Source organism: Aricia agestis, chromosome 6 (genome assembly GCF_905147365.1).
Source record: "Aricia agestis chromosome 6, ilAriAges1.1, whole genome shotgun sequence".
NCBI classification, from domain to species: domain Eukaryota; kingdom Metazoa; phylum Arthropoda; class Insecta; order Lepidoptera; family Lycaenidae; genus Aricia; species Aricia agestis.
In genome coordinates this window covers 3,615,638-3,642,147 of record NC_056411.1, presented here as the reverse complement: position 1 = coordinate 3,642,147, position 26,510 = coordinate 3,615,638, and the positions used below count along the sequence as shown (strand labels likewise).

Genomic DNA, 26,510 nt, shown 5'->3' with positions numbered 1-26,510 from the left:
GGGCCCCTAGACGATCAATTTTGTTGTACAATATCGTAACGTACGTAATTACGTATTATTGACCGTCTAGGGTTAATATTGAACGCCCCCGCCTATCAATCTTATTGTCAAACAAATTGTTCAATTATTACATTGTTCAATGGTATTGCACCATAAAATTGATCGTCTAGGGGTGGGACCCTAGACGATTAATTTTATGGTGCAATACCATTCAACCATTGAACTTATACAGACAATCAAATACGAAATACGAACGCATACAGCGGCCTGTTCGTCTATTTTGCCCATGATCGACGACGTTTGTACATGCTGTCATGGTTAAATCCAATGATATTCTATGTTACTCATTGATTAAATCTATCATGGGATAACGTTGAGAAGGGGCTTACAGAAGTTTTTACTGTACATTTAATGAAAATATCTTGTCTTTTTTATGTGTAAATTTTTAATGCACACATAAAAACTACAGGCAGAACATAACCTACTTTTAGTGCAACAGATATTATTTGCAAAAAGACCCAGACATGCACTAAATTACAAAAACTATAATAGGCTTGATGACTATTTTTTTTCTTATTGGTAATTGAAAGACCCTTAAAAAATAAAAACATCGCTGAAAGAATGACTCTGATAGCTTAAAAATTCACCAAGATATGACAATTTAAACATCTCATAAAATAGACATGCCCGAAACGCTCCATATAAAGTGCTACGAAAGACTGACGTCACTCTTTCGTAGTTTGTACGCATCGGGAGAGAATTTTGTTCGATAGGTATATTAAATATTGCGTTTATGAAAGTGGTTTCATAACAAAAGTTGCTTTTAATTGCATAAGATTGGTATACAAATATTAAGAAATTTAATTGAAACTAAATCGACTTGATCTAACTTTGATTATCAAAAAAAATTAAAATGCTATCGAGCTGTAATTTTGGGAACACTTATTTTTCATCGTGATTTCTTTATTTTATTAACAAAATTCACTAATCTTTGACCTTGTCATCATCCCTATTTGCTTTAGCAGCGCTCTCTAAATGTACACTAAAACTTTTAGCTATTTTAAACATGCCAGTAGAATAGAAATTCTCAGGGGAGTCTATAATTATTAGGGTGCAGTGGGGACTCCGTGATAAACGACTTTAGTCTCTTTTGATAGCTTAAAAAACAACTAAACATTTTACTACGTTGTGACTGCTTTTGCTTTAAAAAAATCTTATAACAATAATTGGATATAAACGTGAGACGGTTATATTACGTTATTGCACAGGGACCAGGGTACAAACCGATAAAGATGTTGTGCCACTTCGATGATAGTGTCATTGGATACGAATGCAATACAGTCACTTAATAACACGATACCAAAGCCATAATATTTATTTTCGGCTAATATCGGATGATATAATTATTTAGAGTAGAACGTCAACGTCTGACAAGAGAGACTTTATAAGATGGAGACGTTAGTTCTTAATATGGTCACGTGTCAAGGGGGGGGGGGGGGCGACTTCGTCCGCGTTAACATAGTATATAATAACAAAGATGGATAGTCCGCTATCAAATATGAAAAAAGTAAAATATAAACTCCTCCTTTTTGGAAGTCGGTTAAAAAGTAGCCTAAGTTACACCTTACTACATCAGCTATCTACCAAAAAAAAGTCCCGGCAAAATAGCTCCAGCCGTTTTAGAGATTAGCCGGAACAAACAGACAGACAGACAGACATACAGACAAAAATTGTAAAAAATGTTGTTTTGGTGTATGTATCGTATATAAATATTCATATGCATGTACTAAAAACGGTTCTTTCAATATTACAAACAGACACTCCAATTTTATTTATATATGTATAGATGTATAGATGTAGCAAGAAAGATTTAAACTAAGTAAGTATACTTTAACGAGGTGAAAGCACGTTACGTCACGTTGGAGACGACGAGAGTGATGTGAAATATCAAATTAATAATAAGCTCCAAGCACCAGTATGCAGACGTACTGGTTATTGAAATATAGGGTAAGTTCTGAAGTATACACGCTGTGCTGTTGATTCGTTCCGAAAAATACATGTGGCACTCGGAGAATGCGGTAAAGCTAATCATAGCATACACTGGAATTTTATTTCATAACATTCAGCTGCGCGTCCATTATAATAGCTTTGTCCACATTATGCCTTTTTTTGTTCAACAAGGGCATGCATTATAGCGCAGTCAACAGCGAAGGCGTGGCATGCCCGTGACGCGCGTCAAAATCCACCCGCGTTGAAAGAAAAGTGTCATAGCGTGCACTACGATTTCAACGCGCGTTACGGGCATGCCTCACGTTCGCTGTTGACAGCGCTATAAGGCATGCCCTTGATGAACAGAAAAAGGCACAATGTGGACAAAGCTATTAGATTAGATTGTACGCTACGAATAAAAAAATAATTTATTATTTTATTATTAGATTAGATTGTACGCTTCGCACGCGCTGTCAGCGAGTGCCAAATAATTTTTGATTATGCGATGCACACACAAATCAATACAAAGCGACGAATACTGACATTCCCTACGAACTATAACGCGATTCTGATGCAGTAGATCCGAAAAGGTGGAAATTTTCGCACTACATAAACAAATTTCGGCACAGCAATAATGACTTTTCCGAGCGAATGTTAAACCAAATATTTTACGTGCTACGACTTAACGTGTCCAAACATGGCAATAAAGTTATAATTGGTTTTTGGAATAACGGGGTTTTAAATTTTATGACCTTTGGTTTCATTTCAGCGAGGGGACATATTTTTGATGACCAACGAAATTAAAATTCTGGGGGCCGATTCTCTTACCTGAAATCACGTTTCATTCAAACGAAGTACGAGAATTATGTTATAATTATTATGGTCTGTTTCACCGCTTCCTGATAAGGTGCCCGATAGTGTTATTTGACAGATTTTCCATACTCCATCTGTCACATTAAGCGGTGGATACCCTTATCAGGAAGCGGTGAAACAGGCCCTTAATATACTATGATTGTAATAAGTGACGCGAGAAAATAATAATAATTAGATATATAGAAAGTACACAGGCAAAAATAAATAAATGTATGAACAAAATTGCTTCTTTTTAATCTTACTGTTTAATTTACCAAAATTCAAAATACTTAAATGGAACACTTTAAGTTTTTATTGTTCTCTCAAGGCAAAGACTTATTGCCTTCTGCCAAAGAGTATTTCTCTCTGCTATTCCGTCCGACCACTTGTCAATATAATAGTTCCATTTACTCTGTCGATACCTAAAAAGATTCAATCTATGATTATTAATTCATAGTCTATTCAGAATGAATACCTAGTGTAGGAATGGGGCATTATACGTAAATGCTCTTATAATATAGGCCGAGCGCCATTGCGGAAAATTGCCAATTAGAATAATTTATCAGCTGGGCGATTCCATTATCGCGGGTGCAACATTTTGACGCACTTAAAGCGTCCTACTGACAAAATAAAACACATTTATTAATAAATTATCTTTTGAAGGGATAAATTTTAACTATTTCAATCATAAATTGTAAATGAAAACTAAAATTAAATCTAAGAAAAGCCACAAAACATGTTTGAAGTACTATCGCGGGTGCAACCAAATTGGTCCTCTATTAAGAACTCGGACGAGTTCATTTGAGAATACTGCAAATTGTGGAACTTTTAGTAATTTATTAACCCATATTTCAAAAGTGTATAAGACTAAGAAATGATTTAACTAGATACAATTAATTTAAGTAATTAGTACTAGGAATTATTAACAATTTTTACGATCGCGGGTGCAACATCAGAATATCGCGGGCGCAACGAGTCTAAAGAAATTGAGTTTATTCATAAGTCTGCGACTAACTTCTACATTTTTGATATGCAATACATAATATTATTAGTAAATTGTAATAATACTATTTAAAATTTTATTATTTTTTAATTAACAGTCATTTATCGATCTGAGAAAAGAAATCTTCTAAATCACTAAAAACAATTAAATTATGTAACTTAAGCAAAACTTTTTTGATGTATTGTCATAAAACCGAACTACAACACACCTTTAATTCAAAATTAATATTTATAATTGAAAAGAATAGGGGAGAATTATAAGTAAACATATATTTTTCAAAGAAAATTATTAAATATTTATGATTTTTCCTGTCATTTGTAGCATTTCTTCTAAAATATTTAAAAATAAAAGAATATTAATTATCATTTTAAAACATCTGTCAAGTAATACATGAAATATTTCGAAAAATATAAAACACGATGTGACTCCATTCAAATTTTTATAAATCTTGTAATTACATGTAAAGTATTTATAACAAATATAATCTAACGTTATTGTTTACCTTAATAATATGAAATCAGACGAAAATCACTACAATAGTCAAAAAATAATTTGTTGCATTTTCAATTGTACTGCTTCGATCGCGGGTGCAACCACTTTAAAAGTTCTGTTTTTTATTAAAAATAATAAAATAGTTTTTTCCAATGATTAATTCTAATTTCCCTCACATTTCTCCTTACTTTCACAAAGTTTTAAATTATTAACAACACATTTTAGCGAGAAAACTGAACTTTTGTACCTTTTTATCGCGGGTGCAACCATGACAATTTTCCTTTAATAATGTTTGAAAACTATATCAAAATTGTTGTTTTTTTTTGCACCGAAGTAGAAACTTATGTTATACAGTCAATATTATGTAATGAAATTCAACTTCGAGATAGTGATTTAGAGTAAAAATGATCATGTGTGGCATAAGCAGTTTTTCTCGCGCCGTTAGATGATATCACTTCAAAATGCTCTAAATCATTCAAATTACTCTTTTTACTCATAAAAGTTCTTTTGCTAGTAAATATACATCTTTTTATTTATAATTCAATAAAAACATGTAACAAATGCTATACTTTAACCCTTAACTGTAGTCGTGGGTCCACTGGACCCATGGTGATTCTTTAAACAAGCACTAGTAGCGCTGTGGGTGGTGGAGCTCCCCTCGCACCTCAGTACCTTTCTACAGTAAGCTGGTGCATATGCAGTAAGACGGACGTTTTTCGCGAGTTACTCCAATGGTAAGTAAATGATTATGCATGGGTCCATTGGACCCACGACTATAGATACGTATTTTTATAATTCTTGTTTTGTAGTTGTTTTTATGTTAAATTTCAGTTTTCATCATGGAAAACAATAAAAATATGTCAACCAATCGCGAAGACATAATAGAGCAGTGGCTGAATGCTGATTTAAGCAGTGATGCAGAAGAAAATTTGGTTTCTGTGAGAGATGCTTTAAATACTCACTCTGATAATGAGTTTTCTGATAATGACAAAGATTTTGTATTGGAAAGTAATCATGACTCGAACTCTGAAATAAGCAGCTAAGACTGTTCACTTATGTACTAAGTGCCAGCAGCCTATTTGCATGACATGTGCAAAAGTTGTTTGCAGTACATGTTTGTAAGTAGGCTAAATGAAACTGGTGTCAAAATTTTTGTTTTAAAATTTATTTCTTTGTTTTTGATATGTTTTTAGAAAATGTATCTTTTTATTATAGAAAACATTTTTTGTTTTTACTTGGCGACCAGTTTTATATTTTTTATATTTTTTTTTTCATAAGCTTGTTTTTAGATTAAGGAAACCTGAACTGATTATAAAAAGTACAAAATAATGTTAGAAATGTATGTTCCTATTGCTGATTTTTTAAAACACTATGTTTGTTATATAATATATAATAAAGCTAATTAACATTTTATTAATTATTCGGGATACTTTTTATTTTTATAGCCTTTTAAAAATACATGGGTCCAACGGACCCCACAACTATAGAAACGTGATTGTTGTTCACGACTGTAGTTAAGGGTTAAAAATTCGTGTTGAGGGTCGTCTCTAGCGGAATCGCCCAGCTTCCTTATAAGAGGGTATTTCGCGTTTTCTCAATACAAGCTACGCCGAGCAGAACCAATAAAAACCCAGCCACACCATGACTATCTTGCTAATAGTGGTCAGAATGCTTAGTGCTTAAAACATGATAAAATGACTAAGTTAAATATATTCTCGCAAAAAGACCAGTCAGTCAGGCAGATCGGATTGAGTGGATTTCCCGCTAAAAAGGTTTTAAATTACAATTTTAAAATCCATACTTACTCCATATTATAAATCCGAAAGTGTGTCTGTCTGTCTGTTGCCTTTTTACGCCCAAGCCACTGAACCGATTTTGCTGAAATTTGGCATGGAGAAACTTTGAGTCCCGGGAAAGGACATACGATACTTTTACCTAATGCCGGAAAAATGTACAGTTCCCGCGCGATAAACGAATTTTGGCGCAACGGAGTTGCGGGCGTGATCTAGTACTTGATTAATTCTAAAGCCTGTAGGAATAAGATAAATACCTCTAAGTACAGATGCGAAAAAAATACTCCCAATATTCCTTTCTGTTGTTGTGTGTTATTCTATTATAAGAGCGTCCGTGGCCTAATGGGTAGACCTTCGGTTCGCACTCCTAGAGGGTGCAGGTTCGAAGTCGGGTGGAGGCGTGTACCTATGAGACATTTTCTGATCTCAAGTACATAATACGGACGCTCGTACGGTGAAGGAAAAACATCGTGAGGAGTGAGTGAGTGAGTTGGTCCCAGACGTATCGACTAGTTCTTTCCTCTGGACTAGGCCGACTATGATGCAAGAATGCCGTATGTGCTTGGGCAACCATACGGTAATTTAAAAAGTCTTGTCCCAGGCACTACAGTATTTGAGGAGTGGTTACTTCGCTCTGAAAAATACTGTATAAATCATCCACAACGGATGTAAAGGCCTAGTTGTTATTATATTATAAGTTTCCTGAACATTATTATACTAATTATATTAAAAGCCTTTGATATTATAGCATAATAACCCTCGCGTAAGAGTTAACACGGGTAGGCGTAGACCGTAGTTCAAAGGCACATTTACCTCTGTATTACATTATAACTCGCGAACACTGAGCATGCCTATTAATGCCTGTGAACAAATATATTTAAAATCCTATTAAGTTATATACTATATATATTTTTTTTAATGAAAAACGGGGGCAAACGAGCAAACGGATCACCTGATGGAAAGCAACTTCCGTCGCCCATGGACACTCGCAGCATCATAAGAGCTGCAGGTGCGTTGCTGGCCTTTTAAGAGGGAATAGGGTAATAGGGGAGGGTAGGGACGGGAAGGGAACAGGGCAGGGTAGGGAAGGGAATAGGGTAGGAGATTGGGCCTCCGGTAAACTCACTCACTCGGCGAAACACAGCACAAGCGCTGTTTTACGCCGGTTTTCTGTGAGAACGTGGTATTTCTCCGGTCGAGCCGGCCCATTCGTGCCGAAGCATGGCTCTCCCACGTATAATATATAAACGTTGTTATTAAATAATATTGTAGCATGATAAAATGTTTTATTTTTAACCTTTTGCATAAAAAAATATTGCGTTTATTACTAGACTTGAGAATTGAAATAGATATTTTTAACTGAACCATATGTATCGAATTAACTGAATAAAATGAAATTATCTCTTTATTTTAAGACTTTAACATTAATACTAGAATGTAAATATTATTGGTTCGGGTGCACATAACACACAACGTATAACTATTAGATATTTTTTGACTTTGAAGCCATTGCTTACTACTATTACTGCTCATAAAAATTCAGCTAAGCGCTTACAAAGTCGAGTGTGAAAAAAATCATTATTCGTTGTTACAGCTAAGCTTGGACTTAATAGCGTCATGGCAGTCTGCCAAAGTTGTATAGCTGCTCCTGTCCAGGACTTTGTCATATTAAATGTAATTGGTAGCCATTTGCAGAATTCACTGAGGCAAAGGTTTGTCGAATAAATCAGGGATTAAGTCCATTGGGTATTATGGGTTTAACGGATTTGGCATAACTAGTCAAATACAAAATCGTCCTTATTGCACTGCTGGAATTATTATACAATGTATCCCAACACCGGTGTCCGATCCTTTAACGTTATATATATACCCCTTACTAATAAACGTTGTATAAGCTTTGAATAGTTATACAGTCTTTTGTTCCTGTCACACAAGTGACATTTTTAATTGGATTGAAGAAGACAAAACACTGTATAACTATTCAAACATTACACAGCGTTTATTAGTAAGGGGGTTAGTGTTTTCTGTAGATTTTGATGATCTCAAATGAGGTTTTATTCGGTCTGAAAATATTCATAGAAGATCAAAGATACAATATTTTGGTTTTGTCCCTGGCTGAGAATATTATTAAAAAATAAAATATAATCGAGTGTGTTCTTTCGGTCTCTCCAGCCTCCACGATCTCGCACGCTGGAAGTCGAAGAAATTGATTCGTATGCAGTTGACGGACCTATGTCATTTGGTCGGATTATGTCAATTCAATGTGAGTCATGGTCTGTCGGCTTAGTTTGATATACGTAGTACATGCTATTGACACGATCAATTATGGCCTAACGTGAAGAGGGGTCTTTACAAATAATTAGTTCGCTGCTTGATAACTTCGATATTTTGATCACAAAGTTTCCATGATTTTCAGTGTAAAGGGTCGTTTAACTATCTAGCTCATCACTCAAGCTCTCGACCGATATGACGGATGAGTACTATCGAATGTTGCCACTCCTCACAAGTGTCTTAGATAGCGGTGACGGCAAAGGAATATCACAAAATAACGCATTTATTCTTGATATTTATAATATAATAATTTAACTCCAGAAGCTTAGGATTTCTTAGAACTTTCAGGTCATGTACGGAAACGTTTCTTTAGTTAATTAGTGGTCCAGCCCAGAAGCTGTGGCTATTTCCATTCTAAATAGAATGGAATATTTTGTACATGATATTTAAATAGCTGCATTCTGCTGCCTCTTTAAGATAGGGCATTAAAAATTGGTTAAAGATACTTAATTTAAGTCTCAAGTAAGGGGATAGAACAGTTTTTTATATCGTAAAAATATTATCATAAGGGAGATGCCGTCTGCGATCTCCCTAAACTTTCTGTATGATAAGCAAATTCCAACACAATGAAGTTCCGGACAAAATATTATGTAAAGTTACTAAACTACAGAAATTTCACGCTCGCAAAGTAATGTTTTTGTTCTTCATCAAAGTTTGAAAGAGATTTGCTATCTCCTCAATATGAAAACAAATACATACCGCAAAAGTTTGATAACACCTTTCGTTTATATTCGAGGAAATGTGATGAAATTCATACATAAATTTTCCTCGTGCATATTTTATTGTAATGAAAAATGTAGAGATTGTATTGACCAAAATTCAAATCTACGTTATACCTACTTCTTTATCTTCTTCTTAGCTCTTTCCCATTTTATGTGTAGGGTCGGGTCTCCAAGTACATTTGCTATAGTAAATTATATTTTGGGACATAAAATATAAAATTCAATCTTGGGATATAAAATAGCAACAAATTCCCTCATTGACCAGTTTCAAAGTTTTGCCTTCATATTAGAATGCCTTAGGGTAGGCATTCACGAGCGATCCATATGGCTCTCGCGCCATTGGCTCGATACTCGAGTGACGAGTCTCGACGTCGCGCGAGCCAAATTCATGGCATTCACACGAACACGCTAGCGAGCCGTTCCATTTGATCATTTTGAGGCGTTGACAGCACCGGACGTGTTTTAAACGCAAACTTAAATCAAAATGGCGTCTTTGGCTCGCGAGTAACCTCTAACACCAATAGGCGGGTGCACAAAGAGCGAGCAGCCTTGCGAGGCTACTCCTCTGTGTGGACGCGCCTCACGAACGAGCGCGGCAGCCTCGAAATCATTGCTGCGATGCTGCCTGCAAACGACTGAGCAAATCAAAAGACCGCCACTCGGGACACATTTTTATTGTATTGAGTGTATCTCCAATATGCCCAATATGCTGGGAGGACGATGGACTCCAGTCGTACTGAGTGATACTGACAGATCGACCGACCGGCCGACCGACCACATGAGAATGCTCAAAACGAGTCCGTTGATTTGAGCATTCTCGTGTATGTGAAAAAGTTTGGTCAAATCGGTCTGCGATCAGTCCGTATTCGGACTGATCGCAGACCGATTTCGTATCGATTTATCGATTATCGATAAAACATATATATATATATATATATATATATACAAGGTGTAACAAAAATAAGTGATAATACTTTAGGGTGAGTATGTGTTCCTTATAGAGAGTTCACTGTGAAAGTAGCAGCGCTGAAAGACCAAATTTTTTTTTCACTTTTGTATGGGGAAACTCGTGACGTTCGGGCGCTTGCCCATACAAAAGTGAAAAAAAAATTTGGTCTTTTAGCGCTGCTACTTTCACAGTGAACTCTCTACAAGGAACACATACATACCCTAAAGTATTATCACTTATTTTTGTTACACCCTGTATATATATATATATATATATATATATATACAAGAATTGCTCGTTTAAAGATATAAGATATATGGGAGCTTTATAACAGTAAATTCAACAAAATACAAAACTGTTTCGGAGCCGCAACCTATTTCCAAAGAAAAAAGTAATTTTAGGTAAAGTTTTAAAATATTGTGAACAGATTTAATAAAGGAAAATTATCCCGAGTTTGTTTATTTATAAAAATATTTCATCTGCTAAAAATACAGTTCAGCCAATTCATTGTATTTATATAACGAACTGGGCTTGTAAAGTAAATAAAGTTAAGTTGGTAAAATGTTGAATCAAACTCCCACTGTTTGCTCTGAGCTGCTCCAATTACAAAGAATTACTGTTGACATTTTGACATTATCAGTATTCAGTATAAAAATATTCTAGCTTCAGCTTTTTAGTACTGCACCTTCTTATCTCTTAACTTTGGCTGTACCTATTACTAAAAGAAAGTAGTTTTACTTACTTAATTTTCGAAAACGTATAAAATTAATGTTTTATACGTTTTCGAAAAGTTTTTCCCGAAAGGTTAGTTCTCGAACTGGTGGTGGCTATCATTGTACGAGTAGAATGTAGATTCGAGGTTCAAAAAGGGTATCTTATAGTGTCTAAACACACTAGACCGAAAATACGTGGCCGAAGTTCGGCATAATTACGTCAGCAATGTGCTACGCATACAATATAGCGCGACGTAATTTCCGTATGGTGTGTCATCGGTAATTTAAAATACATCCAACCCACACGTACCACAACCACACCATAACCACACCACGTGGTCTGGTATAATCATGCCAAACTTCGGTTGTGTATTTTCGGCCTAGTGTATTGAGACACAAATTATTAACTTTTAAAAATTAACTATTAAATTCAGGTAAACTTTATTAGCAAGCAAGCATTCAGGTGCATCTGCCAGCCAGTCCCTTTATACGAATTAGCCCAACTCGCACTTGGCCGATTTTATCAATACATTTAATGAAAACTATTAAATTCAGGTATGCCTTTCTCAGATTGCTTGCTCATTCCTATTCAGGTGGGCCTGGTACCCGGCTTCTTTATCCTGCGAATTATGTTATTCACGTGACATGACTAGAGCCTACCTCGTTTACTCCTTGTTTTTGTTTTTTTTTTTACTTTTAAAGTACAAACTGCGAAGCCCATGAATAATAAATAGGGATCCACAGACCACAATTTAAAAAACAGTTGAACAGTTTGACCAAAAAGCATAATTAAATTACTTATATCTGTAATATTGTGTGTGTCACCCTTTCACGCATAAACCATACGGGGATAAAATGAAGTATGAAGATACTTTAAGTTCTGAAAATACCTATCTACGACTAAGTAGCTATGGAAAATATTAGCTCAATCAATCAAATCAGCCTATATTCGTGGACTGGCCTCTCTCAATGAACGCCAAGATGCCCGATCTCCTGCTGCTCGCATCCAACATGGGCCTGGAACTAAACGGAGATCGTCGTCCCACCTAATTGGAGGTCGACTTTTCCAGCCTTGGTCTCCATTCTAGATGAGGTTTACTCCAGCGATCGTCTGTTCTTCGAGCTACGTGACCAGCCCAGTTCCACTTCAGCGTACTAATCTTCTACACTATGTCGGTGACTTTAGTTCTTTGACGAATTGTTTCATTTCGAAGCTTATCCGCCAAAGAAACTCCGAAGTCTTTTCGCCAAAGAGACTTCGGAGTTTCTTTGGCGCTATGCTCGGACGGACGGAACGGAAAACTTACGAGCTAGCCTGCTGTAAATATTAGTCATTTATAATTATATCAAGCAGATGTAACTCAATGTTCAGTTCGAATTCAGTTTAGTAGTAATGTATAATATTTGGAGCACGAATGATATTTTATTCCATACATGTCGTGTAATATTAATACAGCTGCCTATCCCTAAGGAAATATAGAAAAGGTTGAGATGTAGGAATTCTCAAGAGCTTCTAATATCATTTAAATATGGAATAAATTAAAGTTATCTATAACATCTAACGGTAAGCCTCCTGGGCCTCATCTCCTGTTAGTATCTGAAGTCGGAATGTCTCTTTTCCCCTCGGAAGCCTATGATAAAATCGATATTGGCATCCCGCCAAGTAGGCTGGACGATGCTTTCCCAATTTTTATTAGATGACGAATTAAGAATGTGTGTAAGAAGATTAAACATAACGTCGATTTGCAAGGTTTTTTTAAATATTATTACAGCGTCCTGCGCCTTTAATGTGAAGCAGTATTGTGCGTTTAATTTTTAGAATGTTCAAATAAACTGCGTTCGTTCTCTTAGATTCTAGAACAAACTACTTGAACAAATTTTTTCGTGTGAAAATATCTATAAAGTTTTATACAGTGTGTAACAAAAATAAGTGATAATATTTTAGGGTGTGTACGTGTTCCCTGTAGAGAGTTCACTGTGCAAGCAGCAGCGCTGAAAGACGAATTTTTTTTTCACTTTTGTATGGGCAAGGGCCCGAGCGTCACGAGTTTCCCCATACAAAAGTGAAAAAAAAATGTTGCTCTTTCAGCGCTGCTTCTTTCACACTAAAGTATTATCACTTGTTTTTGTTACACCCTGTATAGTGAACTTTCAAGAGCAGTTTGGAAAATCATGGGTACATACTTACATAGGCTACCGGCAACAATCCTATAAGAAGATTAATTAAATCTTAATCATCAAATTAGGTTTCTTTTCCACTGGTTCGTTATAATTTCTAACATTCTAATTTTAATAATATATTTTTAATTTTTATCAAGGCCAATTTATAAACGGAGTGATTAATATTGATTGCTGTCATTTTAACTTCCTAGTTTCACTAAAAACATGGACGGTTTTTTGTTTTTACTTAGGGCTCAAACGTGTGAAACGACAGGTTAATATTTTAATAATTAAAATACTTGTGTATTTCTTTTGGGTTAGAAGATTGATCCCTAGGGTTTACCTTCGACCTACCCTAATGTTAAACCCAATTTGTGAAACCGCCTTTGTCCTGATGTAAAAAGTAAATCGAAAAAAAATAGTGATGTATTAAAATTTAAACATACACAAACGTGTAATCTATTAGAAACATGTTCACACAATATAATATTGTGTAGGCCATGAAAAACTTTAAGGTTGCTCGGCAAAACTGGAGCTAGTAATCAACACAATAGCAACCAATAGCCTATAGCGAACCCTTTTTCTCCTTCTTGCTTCGCTATAGTCAACCAAAAATTAGTTAATAAAAAACCCTACCATGCATGAAAAATACATTTCCTCCGCTAGAATTACAAGTCGGTTGCCATAAAAAATTACTATTGTGTTATATTAAATCCCACACGAATATCGAGACGGATTGCCGAATAATGAAAGTTTCTCCATTTATATTTCTTTTACGGCGCCTGTCCACCATTTTGTTTCGAGTTCTTTTGTTTATGACTTATTATACTCAGCGGGTTTCTAAACTTACCTTTTGTAAATGATATGAATATAAGCTTTCGTGAACGAAAAGCGACTATTAAAATCTTAGTAACTATTCACACACTCCACAATGATTTGAAGTCGAGGGTTTTGGATGTGTATTATAATAAATATGTATAATATGTGATATGATATTTTACAAAAGTATGGTAATTAATAATTTCCTGGATTAACTCATAGGCTACTTGATATCCCAAAAAAATATAATGATCCCTTGGGATACAGCAATGTATTAGCGTCGGCGAAGACACGCAGGACGTCTTATTGTTTAAACACTTGGTAATGTAGCAGCCTCATAACAAAAGTAAACGTTTTACCACAGTTTTACTCTCAACTTCGTATGCGCTGAAAATTGTTTAAACCGAGGAATAGTACCACAAAAAAAATTTTCTTTCCTAGGACTTAAGGGTCTTCATACCAAACTAGATAACCCGGTGAACTTTATATGATTATTCTTCAATAGGAAAGGTTTAGACCTTTCCTAAACTTCCACGAATATTTCAAGACTAAAATTAGTTAAATCGTTTCAGCCGTTCTCGAGTTTCAGCGAGACTAACAAATTGGAAATTTCATTTTTATTTCCATAGATTTCATGTCACACGTCAATTCAGCGTGAATAGACAGACAAACACTTGGGTAAATGGAGCTTTGAATAAATTAGGTATATTAGAGATCGCCCAATGGTCGAAATTCGACCTTAAATTTAATTATCTTTTTTTTGGCTCCCCGTTTAAAGTATTGGCTATTTCAGATTAAATAAAAAACAAAAATCCATTTTTAATTTGACGACAGACTTCAACCATAAACAAAAGAGTATAATTCGTGTGTATAGGCTTGTCAGTCAAAAGATGGTAACTGTGTGCGCGTTGTAGTGTGTGTATTTGTGTAATGTTTTATTTATTAAAATAATGTATGATAAAAGCAGAATTTTAAAACCATATTAGCTCAATGCACTCTTTCACCATATTATAAACTAGTACCTGGATGACCGAGCTTTGCTCGGTACAGCAAACACTCATTGACTTCGTGTTACTTAATAACGCCATCTGCTGGTCGTTAAAACAATTAGTTGCTAACAAAATAGTATTATTATTTGCCAATAGATGTCAGAAAGAGTCATATTTTTCAGTTTATCGATTATCGATAAAACACTAATAAAAAGACATTTTCTGAAAATGATTCCTAGCTAAATCGATTTATCGCCCCCGAAACCCCCATATATATATATATATATATATATATATATATATATATATATATATATATATATATATAATTGCTTGTTTAAAGATATAAGATAACTGTGCAAAATTTCATTCACCTACGTTTTCGCATTTTTCGTCAAAAGGGATCCAAAGTTTTTCGCTTGCGTATTAAAATATAGATAACTAGCTGTCCCGGCAAACATTGTTTTGCTATATAAAGTATTTCACCCATTATTTTATTGAAGTGACTAATTACTATGGAACCATGGCAACGTCCATCGCTATCCCGTCGCACAAACAATGGTCGCCTTCAGTCTCTAGTTGTAATAATTTACTATTATTTATTCAACAAATGCACTTATCAATATAAAAAGTAGCCAGTAGCCGATTCTCAGACCTACTGAATATGCATATAAAATTTGGTAAAAATCAGTAAAGCCGTTTCGGACTGAGTACGGTAACTAACATTGTGACACGAGAATTTTATATATAAGATATATTATACGATGTGTACTTTAACTTAAATGAATTAATTTCCATGTAGCACGGACGTTTAATATTATAATGGGTTTATCCGTCAGGCTTTAAGGTCACAATGTCAGTATCGATTAAGTTATTTACATTGACTACTTGACTGTTGACGATATAATTTTGAATTAATCTAAGAAAATAACTACCATACTCAAAGACATATTTTAATGATGATTAAGATTCAATTTAATGAAGAATATGACAGATAATGTACGAGGCTTATTTCAAAGTCTTTATAAAATATTTATTTATATATTTCCAACACTATATAAAATAATTACAATTATGTAATTAATATTCGTCTCTGAGCGCGGCATTTAGACTATCCGTCGTACTCAGGGACATTTAATTACGATTAACCTTCAATTTAATGGAGAGTTTGACAGATAATGGGGCTTATGTCAAAGTTTTGAATTAATTACATTTAAGTAATTAATGTTCCACTCTGAGTGCGGCAGTTAATCTGTTTAACGTCGATACTTAATATTAGAGGGAATAAAAGTTTTTTTTTTATTAATAAAATTAAAGTTAAGTAGATAGTAGATTTGGGACGACCAATAAGCCGCTTACACGTTGGGCAAACACAATATGGAGCCAACGCACTGGGCCAACCTTACTTACCGCCAGGCGCCAAGTACGCTCTACACGAGCGTTGGCCCAAATGCATATAGCGGACTATACACTTGATTGACTTGAAAATCATTTAGGTGAATATAATGAGACATTTCAATGATTACAAGATCAGCACACATGTTTGTACAAGATTGCAAAAAGAGATAACAAGGTTTATCCTTTAAAATTTAAATCGTCGTCGCATTCTCTCGTCACGTCGTATCGTGAATTGACGCACACTCATAATATTAACTACTAGACGACGATAAAAAAAGTATCCTATGTCCTTTCCCGGGACTGAAAGTATTTCCGTACCAAACTTCAGCAAAATCATTTCAGCAGTTTGGGCGTGAAGAGATAATAGACAGACAAACGGACGGACAGACAGACAGAGAGACATATAGTTTCGAATTTATAATATTAGTATTAGTATGGAAGTATGGATGTCGTCACCACGTGAATGTTCAGCTGACACTTGACAGTCCCCGGTCTGACCGCGCTAATCGTTTTCCTATAATTCCCTCTCACGACCTAATCATACCCTTGAGAATCTGAAAGGGTTCGGCCTTAATCTTCATTCATTTATTATAAATAATCGGCCAAGTGCGAGTCGGACTCGCGCACGAAGAGCTCAGTACCGTTATATAGCAAAAATAGACCAAAAATTGTGTTTGTTGTATGGGATATAAAATAAAAATTTAAGGGGGCCTTAAATTTTTATTTTATTTAAATATTATTATTATTTATTAAAGTACACATATAATTAAGGCTTTTGAGAAAATTTCAAGTGCCTACCTGTTGTCACCATTGATACCGAGCAAAAAATGTTTGAAAAATCACGTATGTTGTATGGGATTTGGAACCCTTAAATATTAAATTTATTTTGTTTTTAGTATTTGTTGTTATAGCGGCAACAACAATAAATAATCTGTGAAAATTTCAATTCTCTAGCTATTACTATTCTTGAGTTACAGCCTGGAGACAGACGGACAGACATCGAAGTCTCAGTAATATATATAATATATTACTGAGACTTCGATATATATATATATATATATATATACATATATATACCCCCGGCTTGAGCTACCAATAGCCCACCAACTGAGCCACAGAGGTCGTCGAAATAGTCGAAAGTAGGTAATAGGGTCCCGTTTTTACCCTTTGGGTACGGAACCCTAAAAAGTATTAAAATAACAAATGATTTTAGGTTTTTATATTCCACAAAATTTTATAATATCTCAAAAACTTGAGAAAGGCTGAACCCATTTGGCTGATTTTAGTCTTGAAGTATTCGTAGAAGTCCAGGGAAAGTTTACATTACGCACGGTTTGATGACGCATTATTGCATTCCAGCGGTGCGTCGGATTAATGTGACCGTGTTGTACCTACATATGTTTTAAATTGTAATTTTCCATCTTTTTAGTAAAAGATGGCCCCGTGCGAGTTTCTTACGCCGGTTCGTCTCGCCGGGTTAGTTCCCGAACCGGTGGTAGGCACCTCAGTAACGACGTTCGGAAACATTTTTGTAAAAAAAAAAAAAAACAATCGATTGTTCGATTAATCTATTTCGATGAACGAAAAACTTTGTAACCCTTTTTACGAAAAATGGGGAAACGTAGGTGCATAAAATTTAGCACAGTTATAGTTTATATGGTGAAGGAGTGCATTGAACTAAAATTATTTTGAAATTATTATTTTATCATACATTTTTTTAACAAATAAAACATTACACACACTACAACACACACACATGAGAAATGACAGATTTTTGAGTGACAAGCCTATACAATATACATACGAATTATACTCTTTTATTAGTCTGTTGACAACAAGTTGATAAATTGAAAATGGATTATAGTTTTTTTTTATTGAATCTAAGATACTATTAGACAATGCTTAAACACGGCCAGTCTGAGATCAGCTAAGTCCCACAGACAATTAGAGTTGAAAAAAAATGATAGTCAATATTTTTTACAAAATATAGGTAGTAGTCCTAATGTCGTTTGGGGGGTTGGGCTATTTCTAGTTTAATTAAATTTGAATAAATACAAAAAAAGGAAAGTCAGTTTATCCGAGTTTCATTTTTATCTAGATTTGAAAACCATTTATCTTCCGGGAATCTCACATCTTACCGCGACAAACACTATTTTATGTCGTTGAAAATATATCCATACTAAAATAAATAAACAGATATTATAATTTCGTACTTATAATGTCACTAGAATAATTTCATTTCTCAGTTCCATAACCCCGTGACGATAATATCAAACGCGCAAAAACATCCCTGTCGGGCTATAGGATTAATATACGTACCAATAAATTAAAGAAGCAATGAACTTTGAGGCGTATACCACATCCGCTCAGAGACAATAAATCGTGTTTGATCTCGGGTTATTGCGGCCGGTTCATGACGCTGTTCGAGTTAATTTGTCTTACGAGGCATACATAGGTAATGCTGTGGTCACACTGGACGAAGGAGTTAGTAGATAGTTAACGATTTAGCAATAATTATTGCGTTACTAAATACCATACTCTACACATAATATAATATATGATTCCTATTAATGTAACAAAAGAAAATTTTATTGTAACTTTCGAGCATAAACTACTGAAATTATTATTATCACGAAACTCTGTATACATTCTTTCTGATGAGGTATTTGAAGAACGTTTTTGAAGGTATTAGAAGTGAAATAATATGATACTTTACAAAGACATAAAACTTGTACAACTATAATAAATATTTTATCATTTGCTCCAAATCACCAATAAAATCTTAATGGATACACACATAAAAGCATCCTTCACAAAATTACACTAACTTCTTTACGAATACAGTCTTTAGATAAAACTTAAACAAACAATCCCGAAACACATAAAACCAGCCACACGTACATAATGTATGATTGCCCGTGTTATTTTACGACTGATATCACACGAGACATTATCATATTCATAGGATCTGCGCATGTATTTCGTGCGCCACGCAGCTTTCCACGTGCCAATCTACGCGTCCAATGACACGTCGTGTACACTATACAAGGTGTAACATTTAGTTTAGGGTATGTATGTGTTCATTAAATAGAGTTCACTGTGAAAGTAGCAGCGCTGAAAGATCAACTTTTTTTGTTATTTGTACGGACAAGCGCCCCAGCGTCATGAATTTTCTCATAAAAAAAAAATTTGAATCAATACTGTTCACTGACCTCCATTATACAAGTACTGTGATACTGTTAGACAATTATAGGGAACATGCAAATATAACATTTATGAAAATTTTGCTATTAAAACGTTAGAAAAATATAAATGAAGGTCCATTGCAAGGTTAATCTAATATATAAAATTCTCGTGTCACAATGTTAGATAGCGTACTCCTCCACTCTCCTTCACTCCGTTTTCACCACTTCATGATAATTGCTGGATAGGCTATCTACCAATTAACTTGACAGATAAAGTAAGGAGTGGATACTTATTTGACTGATTCTTCATACTCTAAATACTGATAAGTGCTGGATAGGCTATCCACAACTTATCTGATAGATACTCTATAGACTATAGTCTAAAGAGTATCTGTCAGATAAGTATCCATAACTTATCTGTCAGATAAGTTATGGATAGCCGATCCGGCACTTATCAGTAAGTGGTGAAACAAGCCCTAAATCTCTTTGCTCAACGAGACAATCAGCTTGTTATTTGTACCTACTTATATAATTTGACATGGCAACGACTGTAAATCCAGGTTTTAGACGTAAAAACAATCTATCTAAAATACCCCTGAAAAAACCGCACAACTTTAGCTTTTTTTTAAATCTCCGAGAAAATTTTGGTCGTAGATACATTTTAATGCTACATAACATTGAATACGAAGGCGGTATTGCCTAGCTCCATTAGTGTATATAGGCCTACAAGTCCTCTCAAAGTGATATTACAAACCACCTGGTACAAGACAAAGCGGTGATCTACAGACGAGTTACAGACTCAAAACATTAATCATAATATTTTTTTGTTTATTAAAATAAATGAGACAAATAGTAATAATTGTAGTTAAATTAAACATTATTTGTGATACAAAATAGGAAGCCTGAATTTTTGTGATTACTTAAAATGCGATGTGATTACTTATAATTTTTACTAATTTTAAATTTATTATATCATACATTTAAAATACTATTTTGTACAAGACGACGCGTTTCGCCAAAATTCATTTATCGCGCGGGAACCGTACATTTTTTTCTGGATAAAAAGTATACTACCGTATGTCCTTTCCCGGGACTCAAAGTATCTAAATACCAAATTTCAGAAAAATCGGTTCAGCGGTTTGGGCGTGAGATGTAACAGAGAGACATACAGACGGACAGACAGACAGACACACTTTCGCAATTATAATATTAGTATGGAAAGTATGTAGAGTAGATCAAATAGCTCAGATGAAGCTTTTAATAATTTGTTTAAGGTAATAAGAACACAATTTAATACAGTATTTACTTCTAAAACAGTTAGAAACGATAATAAAAAAACCAGATTTATTGAATGGGCAACTAAAGGAATTAAAATAAGTAGGCAAAGATTATATGAATTATATGATGAGAGGTGTAGCAACAGTAGTGAATCATTTAAAGCATATGTTAAAAATTATTCTAAAACCTTCAGAAAAGTTTGTAAAGCTGCTAAGGCTCTATATATCAAAAATAAAATTAAAAATTCTAAAAATAAAATCAAAACTACATGGAAGGTTATATCTGGTGAGACTGGAAACGTCACCTGTCGTAACACTGATTTTGAATTATACTTTGAAAATAAAAAGATTACAAATAATCTCGAAGTTGCGACGGTTTTTGAAAAGTTTTTTGCTGACATTCCGGTCTCAACTACAAAAAATCTAAATTCCTCACCAGAAGCTGCTGAAAAGCTACTCAGAGACAATGTAAAGGAATGTGATGTCAATTTCAAGTTTAGGGAAATTAGCCCTAGAGATATTATTGATACCTTTAAATTGTTGAATATTAAAAATACTACTGATCTCTGGGGCATGTCTACAAAAATTATTAAATCGATAATTGACATCATAGCTCCTCATCTGGCAATAATTTTCAATGACTGCATTAAGAGTGGTGTTTTTCCTGACTTAATGAAGCACAGTAAGGTCGTACCTTTATTTAAAGCGGGAATTAAATCAGATCCGACTAATTACCGGCCTATTTCGATTTTACCGACTCTTAGTAAAATATTTGAAAAAATAAATTTACAGCAATTACTGTTACATTTTAATTTAAATAATTTATTACACAATAACCAATACGGTTTTACTAAGGGTCGTTCCACAACGGATGCTGGTATAGGTCTTCTTTGCAGCATATTTGAAGCTTGGGAGGAGTCACAGGATGCCTTAGGTATTTTTTGTGACCTCTCTAAGGCATTTGACTGTGTCGAGCATGCTACTTTAGTCAAAAAATTGCACCACTATGGCATAAGGGACTCAGCACTCAGCCTTTTGACTTCTTACCTCAAAAATAGGACTCAAAGGGTTGAAGTTAATAGTAAAAGATCCAATGGGACCAAAATAGAATTAGGTGTACCACAGGGATCCATTTTAGGACCATTTCTTTTTCTCATCTACATTAATGACTTACCTTATCTAGTTAAGGATAATGAGATAGTACTTTTTGCTGATGACACTTCACTTATTTTTAAAGTGAAGCGACGGCAGTCAAATTACGACGAGGTAAATAGTGCTCTCTCAAAAATAGTACATTGGTTTAATGTTAATAACTTACTTTTAAACTCTAAGAAAACCAAATGTTTAAAATTTACTTTGCCCAATGTTAGGCAAGTTCAAACCAATTTACTATTAAATGATGAGAAAATGAATTTGGTGGACTCCACTGTATTCTTAGGCATTACATTAGATAGTAAATTACAGTGGGGTCCTCATATTGCTAATCTTGCAGGTAAGCTCAGTTCTGCAGCATATGCAGTCAGAAAAATTAGGGAAATTTCTGATGAAGACACGGCAAGACTAGTTTATTTTAGTTATTTTCACAGTAGAATGTCTTATGGTATCCTTTTATGGGGAAACGCTGCCGACATCAATACAATTTTTGTGCTGCAGAAGCGAGCTATACGCTCAATTTATAAAATGTCAGCTTTTGAATCTCTGAGAGAAAAGTTTAAAGAAATTGGTATTCTAACTGTTGCTTCTCAATACATTTTGGATAATGTATTGTATGTTAGAAAGAATTTAACTAAATTTAAAACTAAAAGTGATAGTCACGGTAGAAACACTAGAAATAGGCACAAGCTGGAAATACCAGTGATCAGACTTAGCAAAATAAGTAAATCTTTTAAAGGTCAATGTATACGCCTTTACAATAAAATCCCGGAAAACGTTCAAAATCTATCAATTAATAAATTTAAAAAAGTAATTAAAGAACGTTTGTGTGCCAAAGCCTACTATACGGTCAAAGATTTCCTAAACGATAGCACATCTTGGGAGTAGGATGGCTGCTTGCAAGGCTGCTTCTACATTTATTATATGTGACTTACAATTGTGTATTCATATTGTATAGATTAAGTTATTTACATTGTAAATTTTATTTTTTTAAAAGACAAATTTTCCACTTTTTTACTAAAAAGTGGCCCCGTGCGAGTTTCTTACGCCGGTTCTTCTCGCCGGGTTAGTTCCCGAACCGGTGGTAGGCAACATGTAGTTCAACATTCTGAAAATATTTGATTCAAATTTATTCAGAAATAAAACAATTTTTATTTATTTATTTATTTATTTATGAATGTATTAACTATTCTTAAATATAATATAATTTTAAGCACAGAAAACTGTTTGACTTTTATTTATAAGGTATTTTAATAGCCCCATTATTCCGCACGAAAAAGTAAGGGTCGCATAAAATAACCAACAGTTATTGTAATTAGTTCTGTTTCAATACTCACACGGCATACTCCAATAGCACACGCAAACATAACCAAAGTGCTTAGAACACCAAAACACTCCAGAGTCGATACAACACTACTCACTCTTTTAGCACATCACTATTTTGTCATTGTAATAAAATAAAGTTTAATAGTAAATTGTTTTTAGATAAAGGATAAAAATGTTTTAGCCAAAGAAGAACTGCTACGGCGTAGTGCCTCTACGAAGGTCCGCGAGCGACTGACGTAGGCCTCGTAGCCCGTAGCGCGCAGTGCTACGAAGCCTGGTCTCGACAACGCGTGAATGCGTGACACGCATACATAAATTAGTTTATTGTGGAAATATATTTTTATTTAATTCGTAATTTTTCTATGTGATAAATTAATGAGTTTTTTTTTTTATAAAATATTTTGAAACCTTTATAACTTTCAACTCAAATATTTTGACTTTATTACAAAAGTTATTTATTTACGTCCCAAAACATCCATCAAGTTCTAAAATTCGTTGAACTTTAAATAATGAAACAAATGTTTTCGCTTTATTACAGATGTTAATTATTTTTTACGTGTTCCAAATTTTTAATAATAAATTCAATTGTATACTGAAAGCAGTGATTTTAACACCGTTATTGGTTGTGTAAAAAAACATATTTTAACAATTTGACTATCAATAACTATTACTATATGAGTCGTAACTTTCTGAGATCCTGGTAATAAATTATACGTCAAAAGATACGTAAAAACTTTCATATAGCCATCCTTTTTCTCACGAGATAATACTCGTATAAATTATAATATAGAATTTCGTTTTGTTACAGGATATGACTTTTGAGCAGGACTGAAAATCGAGATATTCAAATCAAATCCAAAACTCTTACGGTATTTTGCAATCTCGTTGAAATATTTCTTTTGACAAATTACTATAGTCCGGTTGCCAAATACATGATCTGGTTACCATGTAACTTTGCGAAAATGTATATTAATTGTAATACTTACCAAAATAATTCCGCTACTTTCATAATGCTGTCCACTGATCATAGTTACTTCTGTGTGATAATTCTCGAAAGGCCTTTTCTTTATTGAAATAAAACTATTTTTTTTTTTCAATTATTTTCTGAACTCTTGTTTACTAAGATTAGCCATGTCCAATAAAATTGAGTACAGACTTCTCTCAGAAGTTTGTACGGTGTTTAAAGTTAAATTAATTTTATTGTGCTCAACGTCGGAATCACTTTATTAAAGTTGAAGTGAAATCAAAATATACTTTGTTGTTATTATTCTGTTAATTAATTACTTTTTATTGAATGAAATTGAATTTAATTTCATTCAAATTAATTGCATGAAAGGTTTCAGGGTACAATCAGGTACTTCAACAAGCCTGACAAAAACATTTGTGTCTAACAATTATATGTCCATTCAATTGTAGGAAAAGAATATACCGCAGAATCTAATGTATATGTCGCAGCCGACTGGTTTAAATAGCCGTTCAATCAAACAGCTAGCCCTTTGACTGAACGACGCCATTCAATCATACGTCCAGCTTTTATATTGAATATTTTAGTCGCTCAAAACCTTCAAAACTACAGCTGATTCAAAAGCCGCCGTCTAATTGAAGTAGTTCAGCACGCACCGCTGCGGCGCTAGGTGCGTTTTATTTACAATATGGCGTCAACTAGCAGGTGTTTGTTGGTGTTTGTGGTTGTTTTTCGGAAAGAAAGTAGTTAATAAAAGTTACAAGTGTTATTAAAGGGACAAAAATTATTGAGGCACATACGAGTGAATCAAAATTTCAACAAATATTCGAGGAGAAATTACGGGATTATGAAATGGATGGACGCAGACACCCCGAAAGGGGGATTCGGGGGGCACCAGCCCCCCGTCAAAACAAAAACAAACACAATCCAGAAAGTCCAAAAGTTGGTTAGGTTAGGTTAGAACTAAGACCACAACACAGAGGGAGCCGAGCGAGCGCAGCGAGCGTGCTGCGGCAGCAGCCGGCGACCGTCGTCAAATAAAAGGGGGGCTCGGGGGGCGCAGCCCCCCACCAAAACAAAAACAAACACAATCCAGAAAGTCCAAAAGTAGGTTAGGTTAGAACTGTGACTGTGCTGCGGCAGCAGCCGGCGACCGCCCTAGTTAATTTGCCATTAAACCAGTTGGCTAAGCGTCGTCTAGCTGTAGTGTTGAACGTTGTAGTCAACAAGTCGGCTAAACGACGTATAGCCGTGTGATTGAATGGCGTTGTTCAGTGAAAGGGCTAGCTGTTTGATTGAACGGCTATTTAAACCAGTCGGCTGCGACATATATATGACATATCTTATATCTTTAAACGAGCAATTCTTGTAAATAAATATATATTTGCAATCTCGAAATCGGCACCAACGATTTTCATGAAATTTAGTATATAGGGGGTTTCGGGGGCGATAAATCGATCTAGCTAGGAATCATTTTTAGAAAATGTCATTTTATTCGTGTTTATCGAATACCGAGCAAAGCTCGGTCAAATAGCTAGTGTATATTATATAGGTACCTATACTACTAACAAATGTTGGACCCATGTTATTTGATTAGGTTATGCTAAGCCCAGTCATCACATTATTCACATCTCGACTAAAATTAACTTGAGATGATCCCCTATCAAATAATATAGGTTCAATCTTCTAATAAATCATTTCTTTATATACATATACAGGGTGTAACAAAAATAAGTGATAATACTTTAGGGTGTGTACATGTTCCTTGTAGAGAGTTCACTGTGAGAGTAGCAGCGCTGAAAGATCAAAAAAAAAATTCAGTTTTGTATGGGGAAACTCGTGACGCTCGGGCCCTTGCTCATACAAAAGTGAAAAAAAAATGTTGGTCTTTCAGCGCTGCTACTTTCACAGTGAACTCTCTACAAGGAACATGTACACACCTTAAAGTATTATCACTTATTTTTGTTACACACTGTATACTTAAAAAAAACATAACCCCCTGAGGCAATCAATTTTTAGCATACTTATAAGTTATAGTATATGCCTATAATCTATATATTATTATAGAAAAATAATAATTATACCTAATGACCTTAAATTATTTTAGACATAACCTTGAGCTAAGACTTGACCTAAATACCAAACGAAAATAACGACTTATTAGATGTCCCAACTTGCTCCAGATGTTTTCAGAAATTCCCAGTTTTGCTCTTGTTATGTTGCATGTTCCCTCGTATCTTATAGGCTAAGCTCCAATGATTTAAAAATAAGGATGAGCCTCCGAAAATCGTAATGTTACGTAATACACCTTACACACAGTGTACACGTTTTGTATAATAATTAATTTGTCAAGCCTCCTTTCTCACGTATCGAAGAAAGACAAAACCTTTAATATA

The 26,510-nt window shown here is 34.4% G+C and overlaps 1 protein-coding gene across 1 annotated transcript in view; it reads right to left on the bottom strand.

Annotated features, from left to right (window-relative positions):
- Nucleotides 1–23,192, bottom strand: part of LOC121728414 (multiple C2 and transmembrane domain-containing protein) — a 127,921-nt gene extending 104,729 nt beyond the window's left edge. Inside the window, exon 1 of the mRNA XM_042116595.1 lies at nucleotides 23,162–23,192. The gene's annotated coding sequence lies outside the window, so the exon portion shown is untranslated. The remainder of the gene's footprint in view (nucleotides 1–23,161) is intronic.
- Nucleotides 23,193–26,510: the final 3,318 nt, after the last annotated feature.